This window comes from Bufo gargarizans, chromosome 1, assembly GCF_014858855.1.
Source record: "Bufo gargarizans isolate SCDJY-AF-19 chromosome 1, ASM1485885v1, whole genome shotgun sequence".
NCBI lineage: Eukaryota > Metazoa > Chordata > Amphibia > Anura > Bufonidae > Bufo > Bufo gargarizans.
Genome location: NC_058080.1, coordinates 619,299,640 through 619,324,073, shown reverse-complemented (window position 1 = coordinate 619,324,073; position 24,434 = coordinate 619,299,640). Strand labels below are relative to the sequence as shown.

General features: G+C 46.5%; 1 protein-coding gene across 5 annotated transcripts in view; it reads left to right on the top strand.

Moving 5' to 3' along the window:
* APC (APC regulator of WNT signaling pathway) overlaps nucleotides 1-24,434 on the top strand; it is a 125,532-nt gene that overhangs the window by 22,049 nt on the left and 79,049 nt on the right. For 3 of the 5 annotated variants that reach the window (XM_044275940.1, XM_044275941.1, XM_044275937.1), the window contains exon 2: nucleotides 5,793-5,938. The gene's annotated coding sequence lies outside the window, so the exon portion shown is untranslated. Of the gene's footprint in view, nucleotides 1-5,677; nucleotides 5,704-5,792; nucleotides 5,939-16,146; nucleotides 16,269-24,434 lie in introns of those variants that run through there. The other 2 variants (XM_044275938.1, XM_044275939.1) reach the window with 2 other exon arrangements.

The following is a 24,434-nucleotide window of genomic DNA, read 5'->3' as shown; positions in this document are numbered from 1 at the left end:
GTTGATATTGAAGAAGCCCTTGGAGAAGGGTTTCTCAACTCCGGTCCTCGGGACCCACCTACCAGTCATGTTTTCAGGATTTCCTTAGTATTGAGCAGGTGATATAATTAGTGTCAATGCATCAGGACTTACCACAGGTATTCATTCTGTGGGATATTCTCAAATCCAGACTGGTAGGTGGGTCCCGAGGACCGGAGTTGAGAAACCCTGCCTTGGAGCATTGTAAGCCTTGAGTAGGAGCAGGAAGCAGGTAAGTCATCTTTCCTTTACAGGTCCAGCCATTCTTGCACAACCCCATTAAAGTGCTGTTTATTTCCATGCATTACCGGTACTTGTTCCGTCTTGCCACTGTTCACATTTCTTCATGGTACTGTGGGATGGCATGCAAAGGTGGCCATAGATATTGTCCTAAAGTTCATCAAATTCAACCAAAACTAAGGTTTGATGGGTGAAATGTAACAAGAAAGGATGGTTTTAGCTGACCAGTGACAGACCATTATCATTTGAAACGTTTTCTTTTGTCCATCGCCTGCGTTCATTGAACGTGTATGGGCAGTTTGAACAACTGTAACGGCCAATATGGACTAAGACAGTGATGGCGAACCTATGGCACGGGTGCCAGAGGCGGTACTCGGAGTCCTCTCTGTGGGCACCCGCGCCTTGGAGAAAGTCTATGGCGTACCAATATGCTTTAGCCTTTTCCTGCCATTCATCAGCGCAGGCGCACTATGAACAGCACAGGCAGCGCACTGAATGTAGGCTATTAAGCTATTATAGCTAAATGATAAAGTACATGGAAGATATACTATATTGGTATTCGGGTTAAATTGCCGTGTTGGCACTTTGCGATAAATAAGTGGGTATTTGGTTGCAGTTTGGGCACTCGGTCTCTAAAAGGTTCACCATCACTGGACTAAGATGTGTGTGGCCGTATCTGCACAATGAACGCTCACCAGATGATTGATTGTCTCTGTTCAACCATGACCCAGCTTCTATCTAATGTGTATGGCCACCTTAAAGAGGTTGGGCCATCTCGCACTTCAGTGACATATGAAATTAATGTCCGATGGGTGCGAACCCACCTCCATCTCTCGAACAGCACAGCCACCCCATTCAAAGTGCTGGCTTTGCTGTTTCTGGAACTGCCATAGAGGTAAATGGAGAGGTGGCTGCGCCTGCGTGGTGCTCTCTCCATTCACTTCTATGGGATTCTGGAAACAATCGAGTGCACTTGCTCGTTCCTGTGCCAGTCTACCAGGGGTACTCGGGAACATCTGATGGGCAGGGGAGTGGGGTGTCAATCACCTTCTGCTCAGATATTGATGAGCTTTCCTGAGGAATACTACATTAGTATTAAAATCCTGGAACACTCCTTTAAGTGGTTGACGGGGTATCCCACAGGGTGGTTGTCGTGCAGCAGAAGGTAAAAGTCATGCAAAAAGAGGCGATTAACAATCACATCTACTAAGTTCACCCATCAAACACTCTCCTACATGGACATGAGCCTTTGTTTAGATGTAGAGAGATGCCCAATGCTACACATTAGGCTACTTTCACACCTCCAGTGTGAAACTCCGGCATGGCCGTGAAGGCAGACAAGCGGCGTGCAGCGGTTTGTGTCCGGTCGGTTTTCCGCTTGTCTGCCAGAATGCGTATGGATCTCGGCTGGACCCCATTAAGTAGACCAGGGGACATTCGGTCCACATCTGGCAGCAGAATGACCTGCCAGAATTCAGACTGGAGATGTGAAAGTAGCCTTAGGCACCTTTTACACGGGCGTTGCGGGAAAATGTGCGGGTGCGTTACGGGAACACACGATTTTTCTGCGCGAGTGCAAAACATTGTAATGCGTTTTGCACTCGCGTGAAAAAAAAAATCGCGCATATTTGGTACCCAAACCTGAACTTCTTCACAGAAGTTCGGGCTTGGGATCGGTGTTCTGTAGATTGTATTATTTTCCCTTATAACATGGTTGTCGTAGTGCAACACCATAAACTATCAGTCGCGCGACACGTGTAGCAGTGTAGTTGTACCCTATGTGTCGTTCAGCCCTAGCCTAAAGCTGACCTACAGCAGTGAAGAAAAATGGCTGGGTTGTTATGGAAACCTGGAGTAAAACTGTGTATGTGGAGACTAAGGGCAGGCGAACTTCTATAGGCTGATAAGGGACATGTGACCTTGCGTATGGCAGTTGGGATATGAAGAGAAAGACCTGCAGGCTTGTATTGGCTAAGGGTACTTTCACACTTGCGTTAAAGTTTTCCGGTACTGATCAGTTTTATCCTAATGCATTCTGAATGGAGAGCAATTCGTTCGGGATGCATCAGTTCAGTCCCTCTTACGTTTTTTGGACAAAGAAAATACTGCAGCATGTTGCAGTTTGCTCTCCGGCCAAACACTTGAAATGCATTAATGCTGGCCCCGGCCCCAAGTGTTTGGCTAAAACATATCCGGTTTTGCGGTCTGCGCATGCGCAGACCTTTTAAAAATGAGGAAAAAAATTAATACCGGACAACGGGAAAGACGGATCCAGTATTGCAATGCATTTATGAGACGGATCTGCATTTGGATCCGTCTCACAAATGCATCCGTTTGCGTCCGGATTGCCGGAATCCTCTGCCGCAAGTGTGAAAGTACCCTAAAGCAGGTAATTTTTTAAACTGTACATCCTAGAGAGCTGTGACCCCCGCAAGACTTCTTTCCAGGTAGAAAGGGATGTGTATACAAAGTTTAGTTGAAATCAGTGGGTGCGTTTTTGACTGATTGCGGAACATACATATATACACACACACACATATACGTCCTACTCATATATATATTAGCAGAAGGACCTGGCTTCGGACGGGTATATTTCATCTATTTATTTTAATATTTGTGTATGTCATTAAAAGATATCGACAGTATCCACTAAAACAGTGACATCTACAGTACCCCTTGAACAGTGGCCTTCACAGCAGCCGCACGTTTATTAGTGACCTCCACAGTACTCCCAGTCTCGTTAACGGTGATTTCCACAATAACCCGCCCCCTTAAAGGGGTTGTCCGAGTTATTTTTTTGTTCTTTCTATCTTCCTAACTGGGCAAATGTAACAGCTTTCCAATTCACTCACTTTATCTCCAGTGGCTGGTTTCTCAGATTTCACTGGGGGGTCACATGACCTGTGATGTCAGCTTCTCTCCCTGCTCTGATAAAGTTCATTTACAAGCCTGTAAACGAGACGTCACTGTGCTGGCCACGCCCCCCCCTTCACTGCCGTTTGTCTGCTCTATCCTAGGATTCTTAAAGGGATTCTGTCATGAGATTTTACCCCTATAACCTAAACATATGCTCATGTCCGGAGTAATAATAAGAATCCTAAGCTGGCCTTACTAAACTTCACCGTGGCTCTGTTTGCCCAAAAAACAGGTTTTTATAGCCTGTCAATCACTCACTTAAGGTGCCCAAGGGGAGGTCCGTTAATACAGGGTGCCCTGCCGCACCCCTCGCCGTCCGGTGCCCAGGGCCGCCTTCTACAGCTCAGCGCCACCTCCGCAATCCTTACTATCCCTCTGCCAGATCCTGCGCACTAGGCTCAGCCTGATGCGCCGCGGACTCCTGGCAGCGACTTCGTTGAGCGAAGTGCGCATGCGCATCAGTCCGGCGTATGCGCACTTCGCTCAACGAAGTCGCTGCCAGGAGTCCGCAGCGCATTAGGCTGAGCCTAGTGCGTAGGTGCGGGATCTGGCAGAGGGACGGGTAGGATTGCGGAGGCTGCGCTGAGCTGTAGAAGGGGGCACCAGAAGACAGGGAATGCGGCATTGGGCACCGGACGGCGAGGGGTGCGGCCGGGCACCCTGTATTAACGGACCTCCCCTTGGCCACCTTAAAGGGTTTCTGTCACCCTCCAAAAGTCATTTTTCGTTTTTGGGCTATTTAAAATCCTTAAACTGCGATTTTTCACTATATAGTGCTCTTACCCTTTTTCGTTCAGTAGTTTCTTTAAAAACGGCACTTTTATAATATGTAAATTACCTCTCAACCAGCAAGTAGGGCGGTTACTTGCTGGTAGCAGCCGCATCCTGCTTTAAAAAAAACGCCCCCTCCTCTTGTTGATTGACAGGAGCCAGCGAGCGCTCTCGTCCCCTGGCTGGCCCTGTCTGTGTTCTAAATCTCGCGCCTGCGCCGTACCGGTCTTCAGTCGACCTTGGGGGGGGGGTCTTTAAGTCTGCCTTTTGAGGGTAGCCATTCAGGCCACCTCACCAGCCCCCTGAGCTGTCACCTCCACAGCACTCCGTTCCCTTAACAGTGTCATCCACAGCACCCTGTCCCTTTTAAAACTGAACTACAAAAGTGAAGAAAAATGGCTGGGTTGTTATGGAAACCTGGTGTAAAACTGTGTGTATGTGGAGACTAAGGACCTGTGAGCTTCTATTGGCTGATAAGGGTCATGTGACTGTGTGTATGGCAGTTGGGATATGAAGAGAAAGACCTGCAGGCTTCTATTGGCTAATGTAGGTTATGTGATGGGAATATCTCAGGAACCGTACGTCCCAGATTTCTTTCCAGGTAGCAAGGGATGTGTATATCAAGTTTCGTTGAAATCGATGGTTGCGTTTTTGAGTGATCGCGGAACATACATACACATACATACTTATATATGTCCTTCTTTATACACAGTGGATCTAAAAAGTCAATTAATTGTTAAAATGTCAGGTTTCTGTGCAGTAAAAAAATGAGACAAAGATAAATCATTTCAGAACTTTTTCCACCTTTAATGTGACCTATAAACTGTACAACTCATTTGAAAAACAAACTGAAATCTTTTAGGTGGAGGGAAGAAAAAATATAAAAATAAAATAATATGGTTGCATAAATGTGCACACCCTTAAACTAATACTTTGTTGAAGCACCTTTTGATTTTAATACAACACTCAGTCTTTTTGGGTATGAGTCTATCAGCATGGCACATTTTGACTTGGCAAGATTTGCCCACTCTTCTTTGCAAAAACACTCCTGCGAGGGCATCTCCTGTACACAGCCCTCTTCAGATCACCCCACAGATTTTCAATCAGATTCAGGTCTGGGCTCTGGCTGGGCCATTCCAAAACTTTAATCTTCCTCTGGTGAAGCCATTCCTATGTTGATTTGGATGTATGCTTTGGGTCGTTGTCATGCTGAAAGATGAAGTTCCTCTTCATGTTCAGCTTTCTAGCAGAAGCCTGAAGGTTTTGTGCCAATATTGACTGGTATGTTTACTGTTCATAATTCCCTCTAGCTTAGCTAAGGCCCCAGTTCCAGCTGAAGAAAAACAGCCCCAAAGCTGCCACCACCATGCTTCACTGTGGGTATGGCGTTTCTTTGGAAGCTCTCTGTGGACCATGGCTTTTGCTGTGGGATACGACTAAGAACATTTAAGTAAGGACCAACTAGAGCAGCTGAACTTTATTTGGGGTTAATCCGAGGCACTTTAAATGATGGCAGGTGTATGCCGACTCCTATTTAACATGATTTTGAATGTGATTTCTTAATTCTGAACACAGCTACATCCCCAGTTATATATATTTTTATATATATTTTTTTTCTTCCCTCTACCTAAAAGATTTCTGTTTGTTTTTCAATTGAGTGGTACAGTTTATAGGTCACATTAAAGGTGGAAAAAGTTCTGAAATTATTTATCTTTGTCTTATTTTTTTACAGCACAGAAACCTGACATTTTAACAGGGGTGTGTAGACTTCTTATATTATATTTTATATATATTTATTTCACATGGCTATTATTTTTAATGCATGCTGTATATGAATTCTTTTACAGGACTTTGGACAATATGGCATCACGGTGGACTTCTGAAAACACTGCATAATAGCCAAATCAGTGTTGTGCCTGGACCAGCGCATGCACGGTGTGATGAACGACCTGCTCAGTATTTGTGACGAGGGAGAAAGAGGGAGAGAGTTCCTGTAAGTACTATTTGTTTCATGAGATAAAAAACCGAGACTGCATTTAGTTCATTCACTTCATTCAGGCCTCATGGACAAACATAGTAACATAGTTTATAAGGCTGAAGAAAGACACATCCATCCATCCAGTTCAGCCGGTTATCCTGCAAGATGATTTAGATGAAGGCAAAAAGGTAGAAGCTCCCTGGATCAATGACCCCTCTCTAGTAGCTATAGCCTGTAATATTATTACGCTCCAGAAATACATCCAGGCCCCTCTTGAATTCCTTTATTGTACTCCCCATCACCACCTCCTCAGGCAGAGAGTTCCATAGTCTCACTGCTCTTACCGTAAAGAATCCTCTTCTATGTTTGTGTACAAACCTTCTTTCCTCCAGACGCAGAGGATGTCCCCTCGTCACAGTCACAGTCCTGAGGATAAATAGATGATGGGAGAGATCTCTGTACTGACCCCTGATATATGTATACATAGTTTTTAGATCTTCCCTCAGTCATTTTTTTTCTAAAGATAATTGATTGTTTTAAGAGCAGCATAGTTGTCACTGGTGCTAGTAGCCAAACAGTATAATATTTGTGTAGTTTGGGCTAAGGGTCCATTCACACGTCCGTAATTTGGGTCTGCAATTTGCGGACTTATTCACTTTCAAAGAGGCTGTAACGGATGCAAATCCGCATTTCTGGGATCCGCATCCGTTTTTTCAGGGTCGGCAATCCCGTTCCTGAAAAAAATAGAACATGTCCTATTCTTATCCGCAATTGGGGACCAGAAAAGGCATTTTCTATTATAGTGTCTGTAATGTGCGGTCCGCAAATTGCGGATCGCACATTGCAGGTGTCCGTGTTTTGCGGATCAGCAAAACACTTACGGATGTGTGAATGGACCCTAATAGTAGAGTCGACCAACCCTCATAATGCTGATGATGCAGAAGTGCTCACCACGCTTGGCTTACCATAGAGAGTGGAGTGGACGGTGTAAAATGCGTTTGGAAAGACTTCAGACCCTTTCACTTTTTTCACGTTTTGTTATGTTGCAGCCTTGTGCTAAAATATTAAAACATTCCAGTTTTTCTCCATCGTTCTGCACTCAGTACCCCATATTGATAGTGAAAACAGAAGGTTCAAAATATTTGCTAATTTATTGAAAAGGAAAAACTAAAATAGTGCACTGACATAAGTATTCAGACCCTTACTCAGGACTTAGCTAAAGCACCATTGGCTGCAATTAGAGCCTCCAGTCTTCTTGGGTATGATGCCACAAGGTTTTCACACTTGGATTTGGGGATTTTCTGCAGTTCTGCTCTGCAGAAGGAGGCCACTGTGCTCTTGGAAACTTTTAGTGCAACAGAATTTTTTGGTACCCTTTTCCAGATCTGTACCTCCTAGCACTGAGCGATTATACCAATGTCCGTGATATACCACGGTATTAGGAAACGACAGTATCACTGTTTCTTAATATTCATAGTGTTCAGTGACATCATAGGAGCAGTCACATGTGTGCTGACCGCTTCTAAAACGTCCATGTCCGGCCACCTGTATACATTTTATGTTAGTTCCCGCAGCGGCCGCACCCTCCTCGCTCCTGTTTCTCCATGAACCTGTCCACCGAAACAGCCACGCTCACCTGTCCTGCAATTGTCCATAGCAGGAGAAGTGTGACAACGGAGCGGGATGTAAAAGATAGTACTCGGTACCAATGAATAAAGGCGGTACTCTTCCTGTCTAGATCCGCTCAGGCTCATCAGCAGCCCATGCACATGGTACTTGATATCTAAACAATAGCAGGAGATAGGGAATATACCTGTCATGGTTCCCATCAGTATAAGCCCCATACAGTATGATGTTTCCCTGTTGCCTCCATATAGGAGCAACAAGTAGACTCTACTCTATACCGTATGGGGCAACAAGGAGACATTCTACCGGTGGGGGGGAGTAAAAATTGTTGCCCCATACAGTATAATGTCACCTTATGGCCCATACAGTATGTCACCTTGGCCCCAGCCAGCCCATACAGTATAATGTCTCCTTGTGTGATGGGTATTTATCGTGCTATATATCATTATCGTGATAAATGTCTTAATATTGTTATAGTGGGAATGTTTTTGATATTGTCCAACCCTAGTACCTCCACACAATCCTGTCTCCGAGCTCTGTAGGCAGTTCTTTGCTCCTCATGGCTTGGTTTTTGCTCTGATATGCATTGACCGTTGTGAGACCTTATATAGACAGGGGTGTGTCTTTCCAAACCATGTCCAATCAATTGAATGTACCACAATAATAAATATTTTGGTTAGTTTACCATGGCAGGCCTGGTAACCTTTAGCAAGCCCCCGGCTGTCATGGTAACCAATCGGTGCCCTGCAATTTCACTGAGAGGGCTCCAATCGGAAGGAGCCCCTTCCCTCTGCCTAACGCCACAGACGCCGTGATTGCTATTGACCACAGCATCTGAAGGGTTAAATGACTGGGTTCGGCATAATTGCTGCCGGGGGTCCTGTTATAATATTCAACCGGCAACAGTCGGGTATGGAGCAAGATCAGCGCAGCAGCCCTTTTCATACATTCCCTCAGCCACAATGATGTACAGGGACATCACCGGTGGGTGGTGCTATCAGTGATACCTTTCAGATTGACCCTGATAAATGTCAGATTGTGGTTAATCCATCTTTCCCCAAAGCCATTTTGTCAATAAAACCCTTTTTGCATTTATTAATCAGTGTACCCTTCCCTCCTTATCTTTATTCCCACATTAATTCTAATAATTAAAAACCCTGTCACTATCGCTGCTTTAATGTACTAACTCTGCTATCAGCCTGGGATATGGTTGGTGCATACAACCTATTTATCCCTATAGCGCTGTCCTATATAGTAGTGTACTTTACTCCTATGTTAAAGACTTGCAGCAGGTGATGGATTAAAACTGGCCCCCAACATGTATGGCCAGATCCCTGTCGTCTTCGGGGGTTTAGGACAATGAATAGTGTATACTGTATAATATCAGACATACGTACAGTTGACTGTGATCAGGGCATTGAGATATATTATATATATATTATATAGGGCTGGGCGATATGGCCTAAAATTTATATCGCAATATAATTTGAAGCATGTGCCATATAACGATATATCACGATATATTATTTTCTTCTGTATGTATACAAATTACATGGCCATAATCATCCATGTCCCCCAGCCAGCGCCATCAGCCCCATGCCATTGCCATTTGCCATCATCTATGTCCCCCAGCCAGCGCAATCTGCCCCATGCCATTGCCACCATCATCATGTCCCCCAGACAGTGCCATCAGCCCCATGCCATTGCCACCATAATCATGTCCCCCAGCCAGCGCCATCAGTAATGCCTGTATAGTGTCCCCCAAAATAATATCCCCTCTTATGTCCCTGTAAGGCCTCATGCACACGACAGTTTTTTTTCACGGTCCGCAAAAACGGGGTCCGTGGGTCCGTGATCCGTGACTGTTTTTTCGTCCGTGGGTCTTCCTTGATTTTTGGAGGATCCACAGACATGGAAAAAAAGTCGTTTTGGTGTCCGCCTGGCCGTGCGGAGCCAAACGGATCCGTCCTGAATTACAATGCAAGTCAATGGGGACGGATCCGTTTGACGTTGACACAATATGGTGCAATTGCAAACGGATCCGTCCCCATTGACTTTCAATGTAAAGTCAGGAGTCCCTTTACTTTCACACTTGTGTTCATAATGCAGACGGTGGCTCCGTTCAGAGCGGATCCGTCTGCATTATATTGTTAAAACATTTCTAAGTGTGAAAATAGCCTCAGACGGATCCGTCCAGACTTTACATTGAAAGTCAATGGGGGACGGATCCGTTTGAAAATTGAGCCACAGTGTGTCATCTTCAAACGGATCCGTCCCCATTGACTTACATTATAAGTCTGGACGGATCCGCTTGCCTCTGCACGGACAGGCGGACACCCGAACATAACTTGAAGCGTCCCCATCACCATGGGAACGCCTCTACGTTAGAATATACTGTCGGATATGAGCTACATCGTGAAACTCATTTCTGACAGTATATTCTAACACAGAGGCGTTCCCATGGTGATGGGGACGCTTCAGGTTAGAATATACTGAAAAACTGTGTACATGACTGCCCCCTGCTGCCTGGCAGCACCCGATCTCTTACAGGGGGCCGTGATCAGCACAATTAACTCCTCAGGTGCCGCACCTGAAGGGGTTAATTGTACTATCATATCCCCCTGTAAGAGATCAGGGCTGCCAGGCAGCAGGGGGCAGACCCCCCCCCCCCCCCGTTTGAATATCATTGGTGGCAGCGGAGTTCCGATCGCAGTCCCAGTTTAATCGCTAGGGCTCCGATCGGTAACCATGGCAACCAGGAAGCTACTGCATCCCTGGTTGCCATGGTTACTTAGCAATAGTACAATTGTAGAAGATTCGTACTTACCTGCTTGCTGCTGCGATGTTTGTGACCGGCCGGGAGCTCCACCTACTGGTAAGTGAAAGGTCTGTGCGGCGCATTGCTAAAGAACTGTCACTTACCAGTAGGTGGAGCTCCCGGCCGGTCACAGACATCGCAGCAGCAAGCAGGTAAGTATGAATTTTCTACTGTTGTACTATTGCTAAGTAACCATGGCAACCAGGGATGCAGTAGCTTCCTGGTTGCCATGGTTACCGATCGGAGCCCCAGCGATTAAACTGGGACTCCGATCGGAACTCCGCTGCCACCAATGATGGGGGGGGGGGGGGGGGGGATGGGAGGCCGCACACTGCCACCAATGTTGTTACTACTATAGAGAGAGGGGGGCCGATGGTGGGCGCACACTGTGCCCCCAACGATTTCTAACAATAGAGGGAGGAAGGGGGGGGGGGTGGGGGCGATAGTGGGCGCACACTGTGCCACCAACGATTTATTACAATAGAGGGAGGGAGGGGGGGCGATGGTGGGCGCACACTGTGCCACCAACGATTTAATACAATAGAGGGAGGGAGGGGGGGCGATGGTGGGCGCACACTGTGCCACCAATGATTTCTAACATTAGAGGGAGGAAAGGGGGGCCCGATGGGGGGCGCACACTGTGCCACCAACGATATTCAAACTGGGGAGGGGGGGGGGTGGCAGCCCTGATCTCTTACAGGGGGATATGCCGCACCTGAAGGGGTTAATTGTGCTATCATATCCCCCTGTAAGAGATCGGGTGCTGCCAGGCAGAAGGGGGCAGTCTTGTACAAAGTTTGTAGTGTATTCTAACTAGAAGCGTCCCCATCACCATGGGAACGCTTCTGTGTTAGAATATACTGTCGGATATGAGTTTTCACGAAGTAAAAACTTAGATCAGAAAAAGCTTTTATGCAGACGGATCTTCGGATCCGTCTGTATGAAAGCAACCTACGGCCACGGATCACGGACACGGATGCCAATCTTGTGTGCATCCGTGTTCTTTCACGGACCCATTGACTTGAATGGGTCCGTGAACCGTTGTCCGTCAAAAAAATAGGACAGGTCATATTTTTTTGACGGACAGGATACACGGATCACAGCCTCGGTTGCAAAACGGTGCATTTTCCGATTTTTCCACGGACCCATTGAAAGTCAATGGGTCCGCGAAAAAAAAAAACGGAAAACGGCACAACGGCCACGGATGCACACAACGGTCGTGTGCATGAGGCCTTATAGAAATGCCCCTACAGTACCTCCAGCATTAATATCTCCTATTTTACCCCAGGTAAAAATGACACTATAGAGCCCGTAGTAGTAATGCCCATGTACAAAAAAATCCAGCTATAGTGCCCCAGGATTAAAATGCACCCAGTAATGCCCCATATAGTGCCCTCATTAAAAAATGCCCTGGTAGGGGGAATGACCTAGCAGCTCATGGAGAAGGATGTGTGAGCGCCGAGCTGCAACATTAGGGGCCTTGAGCCTACAATACCGACCCCCACATGGGTAAGAAACTTCCCAAGAAGTCTAGCATAGCAGTGGTGAAGATGTTCCTCCTCCCAAAATTGCTTTATTACTTGGAGACCCTCCCAGTACAAATCCCTATGTCAGAACTACGCCTCCTCCAACAGGCCACTCTAGACTTCATATGGCAAGGTAAACGTCACCGCATCCCCCGCAAGGTCATGTTCGCAGCCATGGATAGAGGTGGCCTATTGGTCCCTAATATCATACACTATTACTGGGCTTCCCATTTGCGTGTCGTTCCTTTTTGGGCATCCCAATAGGCATACACTAAATGGGTAGAAATCGAAAACCTCTGGATTGCCCCGGTTCATTCGAACACCCTGCTATGAAACCGGACCCCCGTGGCCCCCCACACTCCCCTCCTGGGGCCTATGGCCTTTACCAAACACATATGGGACACCTGCCACAGCCGATTTGCCTTAGCCTCTCAGCACTCCTCTATGATCTCTTTTCTTTACAACCCAGCTATTCCCTCCGGCTTAACCACTCCTATGGTCCGGGTCTGGTCGTCGTTGGGTCTCTTCCACCTGGCGGACATTGTGGACGCTTCTACTCTGACACTGAGATCCTTTGCGCAGCTTCAGGACCAATCAAAAGTACCGGCGACGGAGGGACTCCACTACATCCAGGTTCGTCACTATGTGAGCCGTACTTTTGGTTCGCTTAAGCTGTCACTCCCTACCGCATTTGAGCGTCTATGCCGACTAGGCACCGGGATGAGAGGCCTGATCTCTCTCATCTACCACCTTTTGGCCACATCCACAGAGGACGAGATCCCCTGGAAAAATGGGCTTCCGTCCTCGGATCGCCTCTTTTTCGCAGTGCCTGGCAAACTGTATGGAATAGGGCAGCCCAGTCATCTATTTGCACCACGTATAAGGAGACGCAGTATAAGCTGCTAATGCACTGGTACCATACCCCTGCACGCCTACATTCCATGAACCCCACTGTTCCGTCTGTCTGCTGGCGGTGCTTTAACGACGTGGGTTCTTTGTACCATATTTTTTGGACGTGCCCCAATATCACCCTAATTTGGGGGAGGTGAAGGATGTGGCTCATTCCCTTTTTGGATCTCCTGTACCGCTAGACCCAAAGGTCTATTTACTTAACTTACCACTTCTGGGGTTGAACAAGTACTCCTCCAGGCTGTTCCTCTCACTCTAAGGCCCCTTTCACACGGTTCCGCGCGGATGCGATGCGTGAGTTGAACGCATTGCACCCGCACTGAATACCGACCCATTCATTTCTATGGGGCTGTTCACATGAGCGGTGATTTTTACGCATCACTTATGCGTTGCGTGAAAATAGCAGCATGTTTTATATTCTGCGTTTTTCACGTAACGCAGGCCCCATAAAAATGAATGGGGTTGCGTGAAAATCGCAAGCATCCGCAAGCAAGTGCGGATGCGGTGCGATTTTCACGCACGGTTGCTAGGAGACGATTGGGATGAAGACCTGATCATTATTATTTTCCCTTATAACATGGTTATAAGGGAAAATAATAGCATTCTGAATACAGAATGCATAGTCAAATAGCGCTGGAGGGGTTAAAAAAATAATAATAATAATTTAACTCACCTTAGTCCACTTGATCGCGAAGCCCGGCATCTCTTTCTGTCTCCTTTGTTGAATAGGACCTGTGGTGAGCATTAAATAAAGGGCGGTGTACAGCGCTGTAATATGATAATGTAAAGGGCGGTATACAGCGCTGTAATATGATAATGTAAAGGGCGGTGTGCAGCGCTGTAATATGATGTAAAGGGCGGTGTGCAGCGCTGTAATATAATAATGTAAAGGGCGGTATACAGCACTGTAATATGATAATGTAAAGGGCGGTGTGCAGCGCTGTAATATGATAATGTAAAGGGCGGTGTGCAGCGCTGTAATATGATAATGTAAAGGGCGGTGTGCAGCGCTGTAATATGATAATGTAAAGGGCGGTGTGCAGCGCTGTAATAATGTAAAGGGCGGTGTGCAGCGCTGTAATATGATAATGTAAAGGGCGGTGTACAGCACTGTAATATGATAATGTAAAGGGCGGTGTGCAGCGCTGTAATATGATAATGTAAAGGGCGGTATACAGCACTGTAATATGATAATGTAAAGGGCGGTGTACAGCACTGTAATATGATAATGTAAAGGGCGGTGTGCAGCGCTGTAATATGATAATGTAAAGGGCGGTGTGCAGCGCTGTAATATGATAATGTAAAGGGCGGTATACAGCGCTGTAATATGATAATGTAAAGGGCGGTGTGCAGCGCTGTAATATGATAATGTAAAGGGCGGTGTGCAGCGCTGTAATATGATAATGTAAAGGGCGGTGTGCAGCGCTGTAATATGATAATGTAAAGGGTGGTGTGCAGCGCTGTAATATGATAATGTAAAGGGCAGTGTACAGCGCTGTAATATGATAATGTAAAGGGCGGTGTGCAGCGCTGTAATATGATAATGTAAAGGGTGGTGTGCAGCGCTGTAATATGATAATGTAAAGGGCGGTGTGCAGCGCTGTAATATGATAATGTAAAGGGCGGTGTGCAGCGCTGTAATATGATAATGTAAAGGGCGGTGTACAGCGCTGTAATATGATAATGTAAAGGGCGGTGTACAGCGCTGTAATATGATAATGTAAAGGGCGGTGTGCAGCGCTGTAATATGATAATGTAAAGGGCGGTGTGCAGCGCTGTAATATGATAATGTAAAGGGCAGTGTACAGCGCTGTAATATGATAATGTAAAGGGCAGTGTACAGCGCTGTAATATGATAATGTAAAGGGCGGTGTGCAGCGCTGTAATATGATAATTAGAGATGAGCGAACCTCTGTTTTAAGTTCGGCGTCTAAAGTTCGGGTTTGGATTAGCGGAGAATCCCGATCTGGAACCGGATATGGATTCCGACTTCCGTTGTGGTCCGTGGTAGCGGAATCAATAATCGGCCATTATTGATTCCGCTACCACGGACCACAACGGAAGTCGGAATCCATATCCGGTTCCAGATCGGGATTCTCCGCTAATCCAAACCCGAACTTTAGACGCCGAACTTAAAACAGAGGTTCGCTCATCTCTAATGATAATGTAAAGGGCAGTGTGCAGCGCTGTAATATGATAATGTAAAGGGCGGTGTGCAGCGCTGTAATATGATAATGTAAAGGGCGGTGTGCAGCGCTGTAATATGATAATGTAAAGGGCGGTGTGCAGCGCTGTAATATGATAACGTAAAGGGCGGTGTACAGCGCTGTAATATGATAACGTAAAGGGCGGTGTACAGCGCTGTAATATGATAATGTAAAGGGCGGTGTACAGCGCTGTAATATGATAATGTAAAGGGCGGTGTGCAGCGCTGTAATATGATAATGTAAAGGGCGGTGTACAGCGCTGTAATATGATAATGTAAGGGCGGTATACAGCACTGTAATATGATGTAAAGGGCGGTGTGCAGCGCTGTAATATGATAATGTAAAGGGCGGTGTACAGCGCTGTAATATGATAATGTAAAGGGCGGTGTACAGCACTGTAATATGATAATGTAAAGGGCGGTGTACAGCGCTGTAATATGATAATGTAAAGGGCGGTGTACAGCGCTGTAATATGATAATGTAAAGGGCGGTGTGCAGCGCTGTAATATGATAATGTAAAGGGCGGTGTACAGCGCTGTAATATGATAATGTAAAGGGCGGTGTACAGCGCTGTAATATGATAATGTAAAGGGCGGTGTGCAGCGCTGTAATATGATAATGTAAAGGGCGGTGTACAGCGCTGTAATATGATAATGTAAAGGGCGGTGTGCAGCGCTGTAATATGATAATGTAAAGGGCGGTGTGCAGCGCTGTAATATAATAATGTAAAGGGCAGTGTACAGCGCTGTAATATAATAATGTAAAGGGCCCAGGGCCCTCCTATTTTTTTCTAATCCAAAAATAGGACCCATCTCTGGTAAAGGGGTTTTCTGAAACCACAAAAAAAAAAAATCAGATGGGTGATGGGCTGCACCCCTGCGGAGCCACAGATAAAATGTAGCAGAGCTGTACTCTTGTTTACCAGGCACAGCGTCATGCTCAGAGCTGTGTAGCCGCCCCAACCTGTCGGCGGTGTTGCAGTAGAACCCAATACCAAGCATGATGGTGTCTCGGTCTCTTGCTGGTAGGCGCCCAGCTCTGTGACCGAGCAGATGACAGTGATCAGTAAATACGGTGTCAGCGCCTCTCCTCCCTCCTGCAGCAGTGCGCGTCCCCGCGCTGGCCCCGCCCCCTCCTCTCACCTCTGCTGCTGGGTGTGTGGGAGCGGTCACGTGATAGCGGTCGGTCGGGGGCGCGCCCGCTGTGCAGTGGACAGGCAGCAGGATGGAGAGCCCGGAGATCAAGGACGTGATGATGGGGTAGGTGCCCGGTGCGGGGACGCGGCTGCCGTGCTATGATAATGCGCTCTTCTGTGTGGTTGCACCGAGGGTCAATGTCGCAGTTCGGATGCTCCGTGGTTCGGGAGTCTTCATCGCCCGTCCGTGCCCTTTGTCGCCCGTTACCGCACAGCGGATGTGGACGGGAGGTCTGGAGGTTGCGTTATGTCACAGAAGAAAAGGGACGGCTGCTGTCATCCTCCATCCGGACCTGACGGGAAGAGCCGCCCGATCACTGCCTATTGTATGGCTGCGCATGATGGCGATCAGCTGCACCTTGTCAGGAGCCCAGCCTGTCACATGGCGTGTGCGACAAACAACATCAGAGAGAGACAGAGATATATCTATGTGTATATATAACATCAGCTAATGGCTACTGAGAGATATATATACACACATCTCTCTCTCTCTATCTATAGCGCTCTATCAGCAGGGAGGACCCGGTTCTGCCTCTGGGAAGGTGCACTCTCCCACCATGACAGATTGTTATTTGCCACTTGTTTCCTCCATCCCCCTGGTTTCTGCATTGTGAATGGTCAGGGCAGGTAGCGCTTGGTATAATGTATTTGGTGGACAGCTATTGCTGGACCCCCCCAGGTGATATTGCACCAGGCCCTATTACTATGTATTGACCGTGTATTGAGTTCAAATGTAGCATTATTGCAATATACATGTACATTTTTTTTTTAAATGTATAATACATTTCCCTGTTTGGTAGCGCCCCCTGTTGTTGTTGTTGTTTTCTCCTGTGGCTGACGTTCTGGTCCTCGGTCATGCTCAGTAGCCCCCTCCTCTCCATGCTGGCATAGTGATCTTCTAGTGAAACGCGCCAGCACCTTCCATTTCTTCCTCCCTAATTCTAAATCCTGGAAATAAATGGTCGGTTCTCTCTCTAGCCGGCATGACTATGTTCCTCAGGTTAGCTGTGTGTATTGCAACTGCCAAGTGAATAGCTAATATGGGTGTTGAAAAGGAAGGATATCTTCCTTCCTGAAATGTCTGTTTTTGTAAATACTTGTATGGACACATCATTTTAGAAAATATGCATTGTGCTATACTCCTGTTATTCCTTCTGGAAGTGTATGAATAAATGAACAGCTGGGCCTATGTGATCTGTCAGTGGTCTGTCCGCTTATAGAGAGGTGTATGGTGGCTGGATGGGGTCAGGTGTTTTCATAGAGTCCTGGTCGGGACTAAATTCACTGTCGGCGGTATCTACATCCTAACATGCTTCAATAGCGTCATGGACAAAAAACCGAAGGCACCCAGATAGAAATGTCAGATGGCTGCAGACTTGAGGGGGCGCATCCTTGGACTGATAGAAGCAGGATGATCTTTTTGATGGACTCTCCGCCATATAGACTGCTCAGACCTCGCTGTTAGGAGGTGCTGGGAGCAGTGGTTACATCAAGGCGCACACACGTTGAACAGGCTCCGGGCGGCCCGTACAGACCACCAGTAGAGAGGATGGCTTGATCCACTAAAAAGCACGAGCAGCTCCCACTGTTTAGTTGTCCACCCTCCAGACACAGGTGACCTCTACCCCACCCTGTCTCTACCATTTGCAGGCACATAGCAGAAGGAAATTTGGTGTCATGGTGCCCATCACGTGTTCCGCCATTGCAGTGGTGTTGTGAAACCTGGAGTGCTACAGACTGGAGCTGTATGGTCTTCAGTGATGAATCCAGGTTTTGTGTGGGATCCTGTGACAGTTGGGTTTGAGTATGAAGGCCTGGTGGTGAGCGCTTCAGTCCTGCTTTTGCTGTGGAGCAACACACTGCCCCAACTGCTGGTGTGATGATCTGAGGAGCCATTACGTACAACAATCGTCACCCTTAGTGACACAAAGGACACTAACCGCTCAGCGATATCCTCAGAACATCCTGCGGCCACGTGTTGCCACTCGTGGCAGGACTTCCAAATGGAATTTTCAGCAGGATAATGCCCGCCCACACACAGCAAGGTCTGCCCAGGAATGTCTCTGCCAGATTGCAACACGTCCTTGGCCTGCCCGGTCACCAGATTTATCGCCAATTGAGCATTTATGGGACCAGCTGGAACACCAGCTTCAGCAGCCTACAAGTGTGCAGGATCTACAGGCCTAGCTGCAACATCAGTGGGCAAATGTGGCACAGGATACCATACAGAACCTGTATGCATCCATGCCCAACCGTACCTCATCTTGTATCCAGGCTAGAGGCGTCACAACAGGGTCCTAGAGCCTCCTTTCAATTGTACAGGTTTTACCAGTAAACTTATCCTTTAGCTCTAATATTGTAATCACTTCCATATGTCATCATTACATTCACATATAGAAAGTTTATTTCGATTCCAACATCTCCTTGGTGCATGATTTTCTTTAGTCACATGAGGACTTGCATGTGGACAGTGGGCTGATTCCTTATTCAGACATCAGAACACGTATTGGTGACGTCATAGTCGGTAATGGAGATTTGGTCTTTTGAGTCTATACCTTTTTAGACGCCCATTTATCAGGATACAGGTCTATTCACACGTCCATAGTTTATTGCGGATCTGCAATACACCCGGCTGGCACCATTGCGGACAAGAATAGGACATGCTCTATTTTTTTCTGGAGCTGTGGACCACTGTCCGCATCCATTCCTTCCTCATAGAGAATGAATGGGTGGGCACCCGTTCTGCATAATTGCGGAACGGGTGCGGACACATTCTACGGAGTGTACCCTAAGTGTAACAAAATACATAACTTGTGTACCTCAGGCCCTTCTCATCTTTCTGTAGAAGAGTTGCTCTATGTATTTCAGCTAATACAACATTGAAAGGTAGTAAATGACCAGACTGTGGTTTCTAATCAATAACTTGAGACGCGGAGCATGAATTCTAGTTTTTTTTTTATAATCTCAGCAGAGGTACCATGACACGCTTGTTGGCAGCTGCTGAAAATTATATGGTGGCACAGCATTACTCCATACTGCCCATGGCTGCCTCATCCCGCCCCCCCCCCTTAAAAAAAAAATATATATATTTTGTTTGCACTCGATCTGGGTACTGTACCAGACACTATGTTCCTGAGACTCTTCCAGGACCAGAAATCACTTGTGACATGGAGCACTGTCTTGATGAAATGCTGGATGAATTTTGGGCTTTTGATCGTGTTTATTGGTATTGGGTGGTGGACCTAATAAATATGTGGTCACATAATATGACAGATTGGGTGCAGCTCTTTCCTGGGCCTGCATTTATATTCACTACCAGTGATGGCTAACCTCCGACACTCCAGCTGCGGTGACACTACTACTCCCAGCATGCTCCATTAATTTCTGTGGAGTTCTGAGAACAGCCAAGCAAGTATGCATTGTGGATAGTTTTACCACGGCTGGAGTGCCAGAGGTTAACCATCATAGGACTAGACTGTAGTCTTGTCACTATGGTCTTAAATATTTGCACAGTATTTGATGTCTAAAATCACGGAAGACTAATGGCCCCTTTACACATGCCGACAATTGGGACGGTGATTGGAAGGGGCGTTCCTAGAGACCCAATAATTGCCCTGTGTAAAGGTCCCGATGATTGAGCAAACAGCAATCTGCTGCCCAGAAACAATGGGGGAGATTTATCAAACTGGTGTAAGGTAAAACTGGCTTAGTTGCCCATAGCAACCAATCAGATTCCTCCTTTTCATTTTTCACAGCTCCTTTGAAAAATGAAAGGAGGAATCTGGTTGCTATGGGCAACTAAGCCAGTTCTACTTTACACTGATTTGATGAATCTTCCCCAATCATTATCTATATGGACGTACAATTGCAGCAGGGATCCCTCGTCCCCAGACAGTGAAGGTTATTTGCTACATGTAAATGCAGCTCTCACCCCCTCTGACGGCTCGGCAGTTATCAGGAATGAGTGGTTCCTTCCCAATAATTGCCTGCTGTGTCGTCCTGTGTCAGGGGCCAGTGCTGTATGACCATCCAGCCTCTGATTCAACTGAAGGGTTGCTGTCATCCCTGCCTTTCAGGGGGTAGAACTAACTAATTAATATGTAGGGGAGAGATGAATGGATCGAAATGTGAGGGACTGTCCCTGAAGCTGAAGACACTCCCCCTTGCTTTTGATTGACAGGGTGGACATTTCAGCTGGCCCCCGACAATCTCGCGCCTATGCTTCTGATTGGAGTAGCTTTAGTTTGTGCAGCAGTAACTGTGCATGTGCCGCTACTTCCTGCACTGGAAGTGGAAGTAAAGCCTTGCGCTACTACTTGAAGCAGTGGTGCAGGCACAAGATTGTTTTGGCCCACGAGATCTCAAGTAGCAGGGGGAGTGTCTTCAGCTGCAGGGACCCCCTTCGCAGGTGTAGAACTGTGGGTGCTGAGACAAGTCAGATTATACAAATCCATTCCCTTGTCACTGCTGTAGGGGGATTGTTTTCTAAAAGGTTTCCTGGTCTTGTTATATCTATGGAATTGTAGGCTTAAGACTTAAAGGGGTTATCCAAGATCGAGAATGCCTCCCCATATGCCCGGGCACCTCCCAGAGGTTGTACTTGCCTGGGTTCCTGGCACCCGCACAGCTTATGATGCCGACACGGCCGCTGCTGCACCTTCCCATCTCGCAGATGAAAACATCTGATGTTGGGGGGTTCGGTCGAGCCTCCCTAGTTCCCCCTCTTTATTGACCTGTCCCCAAGCGGCACATGACCCAGCAGTGCTTGTGTATATTGGCTGACAGCTATCTCGTGTGTGGCTAGCCTTACATATGGGTTAATACAGTCCAAAGGTAAAGTAGAGCAGATGCCCTGGTTATACATAATAGTGCTGATTTCCATAATGATTCTGTGTGCTGCTGTGACTTCTGCCTCATTACATATTGGTAATGTGGTGTTTACGTGGATTACAGTGGCCCATGCTAGATGGGTAGCGGTGGATTTTGATGTACTGAAGGCGTCTGCTTCTTCCTCTGTTAGAACATGCTCTGCTCTTAAGTGTGATCCTTTGTAAACAGCGTACCTATGGTTTCCAAAGAGTCCGTGACTGCCTTTAATCTTGTTTTCACTTTATTATGGTGGCAGATTGTCTTTTGATGCTTGGTACATAACCTTTTGTTATAAATTTGTCATTCTGCATTTAAGTTCTTTGCTGCTGTTGCTATTAAATATATTGAACGTTGGTGTGTCTAATCATTCAGATGGCTTTGTAGGTGGACAGTGCTTTGCATTGATTTGTTCTTGTGGTATATGAGATGAGGTTACACCGAAGCCATTGTGCCCTCTTCTAGTATTACTCACAGACTGGAGGTCACTCCTCGATTATTCATCCTCTGGTCATTCGAGGCACCAATGGGACTTGGGTTTCCACTTCATATAAGTAGCCCTTCATCAGCTTGTTATGACTTCAGACCATAGATATCGCTGTGCTTGAGAATAAAATAGTCTGATCGATGCTAAATGTTCTGTGTCTGATGATCCGTGTTATTTAAAGGATGTCTGTTAAATATTTCCAGCTATCATGTATGATGCTATGTATGACATTATATGGCTTGTATTCTGCATTTCTTACCAGTCTCCACCTCGAATTGTCCATTTTCCCTGAGCTAGTGAGGGAGTAGAGGATATCCATCCTGCTTCCCTAACTCTCTGTAGCACACATTTAGGCAAAACAGCATGGAGGAAATTATACTGAGCAGTGTAGATGTGAATCCAGCACTGAGGTGAGATATAACACTTACTAGAAGCAGCAGCAGTGTCTGTGTGTCATTTACACTTAGTGGTTTAAGTGGAAAAAGATTCATTTTTTTTTCTTAAATACGATTTATATTATGCAGAGTAAAAGTACAGTGGCTATTTAATAAAAAGGCCTTCGAAGCTACAAGCTGTTGTGGAGGATATATGTATGTATATTTCCTTTTTATATATAACGCTGCTAACTAATATTGCGTTATTTTGGCAGTTTCACAGTGCTACCGTCACATCTGTGTTGGGGTCTATAGGGAGCAGTTGTTGTCTGTCATATGACTGACCTGGTGCTGTGGTGGTTTTTATATTTCTAGTCCTAGGAACAGAAAAGAGGAAACTATAGCGCAGATGTCAGCCTGGCCTCAGCATGTGTGTCTCCTGTGTGTCCCTCATGCATGCTGCCTCAGTAAAGCTGACCCCTGTTATATACTGCGCTTTCGTCCTTATTCCCTATTGAAGACTCCTAGACACTTGGCTGAACCGAGCATGTATGTACACGGGGAAGTCGGGAGAACGCGGTTAGCCGATATGGACATAGATTATTTTCACAAAGGGAAAGCAAGCTATAAGATGGGCCTGCCGAACAGTGTAATATGTAGTGCTGGCCATTCAGATAATTTATAGGTGTTCTGCCATTTAGACTCTTTTAATTGAGTAAAATTGTAACCGGGTTGCGGGATCATGGGGGTAAATAGTGTATGCCTGTTAGTTTGCTGCACACAGACCCCATTGGTGGACTCATGATTTAATTTGCATTTACACCGTGCCAATGAGCACCCAATTGTCGGGAAGGGACTGCTCATCAGTGGAGGTAAGAGCTGTATTTACATGCTGCGATCACCTCCACTGTATGGTGACGAGAGTTGGCAACTGCGATCGCTCGTCCTCATACAGAATCATTGTATCTGGGCAGCAGATCCCTGATGATACCGCATGATCTGGTGCCCTGAAGCGATGATTGAGGTGTCTGCACTGCAGATCATTTCACCCAATGAAGGAGCGCTTTGCTCATTCTTTGGCCTCATGCACACAGCCGTTGTTTTTGGTCCACATCCGAGCCGCAGTTTTTGCGGTTCGGGTGCGGACCCTTTAACTTCAATGGGGCCGCAAAAGATGTGGACAGCCCTTTGTGTGCTGTCCGCATCCGTTGCTCTGTTCCGTGGTCCACACAAAAAAATATAACCTGTCCTATAGGCAGTTATATTAATGGCTGTCGGTGCCATTCCGCAAATTGCGGAACTCATTCGGACGCCATCTGTGTTTTGCAGATCCGCAGTTTGTGGACCGCAAAACACACAACGATCGTGTGCATGAGGCCTTTAGGTGATCTGCAGCTTTTTTACACAGGCAGATTATCACGAATGAGAGTACAAAGGAAAGTTCCTTCCCGACAGGCGGTCTAAATACAGCCTTAGGGTCCATTCACGCGTCCGTAAGTGTTTTGCTAATCCGAAAAACACGGACACCTGCAATGTGCGATCCGCAATTTGCGGACCGCACATCACAGACACTATAATATAAAATGCCTTTTCTGGTCCGCAATTGGGGACAAGAATAGGACATGTTCTATTTTTTTCAGGAACGAAATTGCGGATCCCGAAAAAACGGATGCGGATACCGAAAATGCAGATGCGGATCCAGGAAATGTGCATTTGCAACCGTTCCAGCCCCATTGAAAGTGAATGGGTCTGCAAATTGCGGAATGAATGCGGACCCAAATTACGGACGTGTGAATGGACCCTTACTGTTTCTAATTTTATGGTTATTTTTTTCCTGGCGATTTATTTATTATTATTTGTATTGAAATATCATAAATTGATGAGCTCAGAGCTGCTTTGTATGACTAATATGGATCAGAACCAAAGCTGCCTGAACCATGACTGGTCTGTGTGAGTCATGCGCTCACCACAGCGTCCCCGGCCGAGTCACCCTGCACAGATTTCCTGTTGCCAAGGTTAAGTAGGGAAGTGTCTCGGTGACATGTGCTCGGTTCTGTACCCACATTAAGCCTCCAGAAGATAACGTTTCCACATCCAGTATGACTCACAAAGTAAAGGAATTGTCATGGTAATGTCCCCAATACCAGGACTGACTGTTCCTCACTGTAATGTGGAAAGTGGTGTTACGTATGTAGCAGTGGATGTCTTGTATGGTACCTGGGGTGTCCTCCCACATTCCCCCAAAAATTAATCGGGTTAAATATTTTTTTATTTAATTTATTTCAGCTCTTTTTTATGCATTGAACACTGTGGGGGAGATTTATCAAAACTGGTGTAAAGTAGAGCTGGCTTAGTTGCCCATAGCAACCAAGCAGATTCCACCTTTCTCACAGCTCCTTTGGATAATGAAAGGTGAAATCTTATTGGTTGCTATGGGCAACCAAGTCACTTTTACTTTACACTCCCCCAATGGGTTCCCAGCTACACCATTATGTGAGTGAAA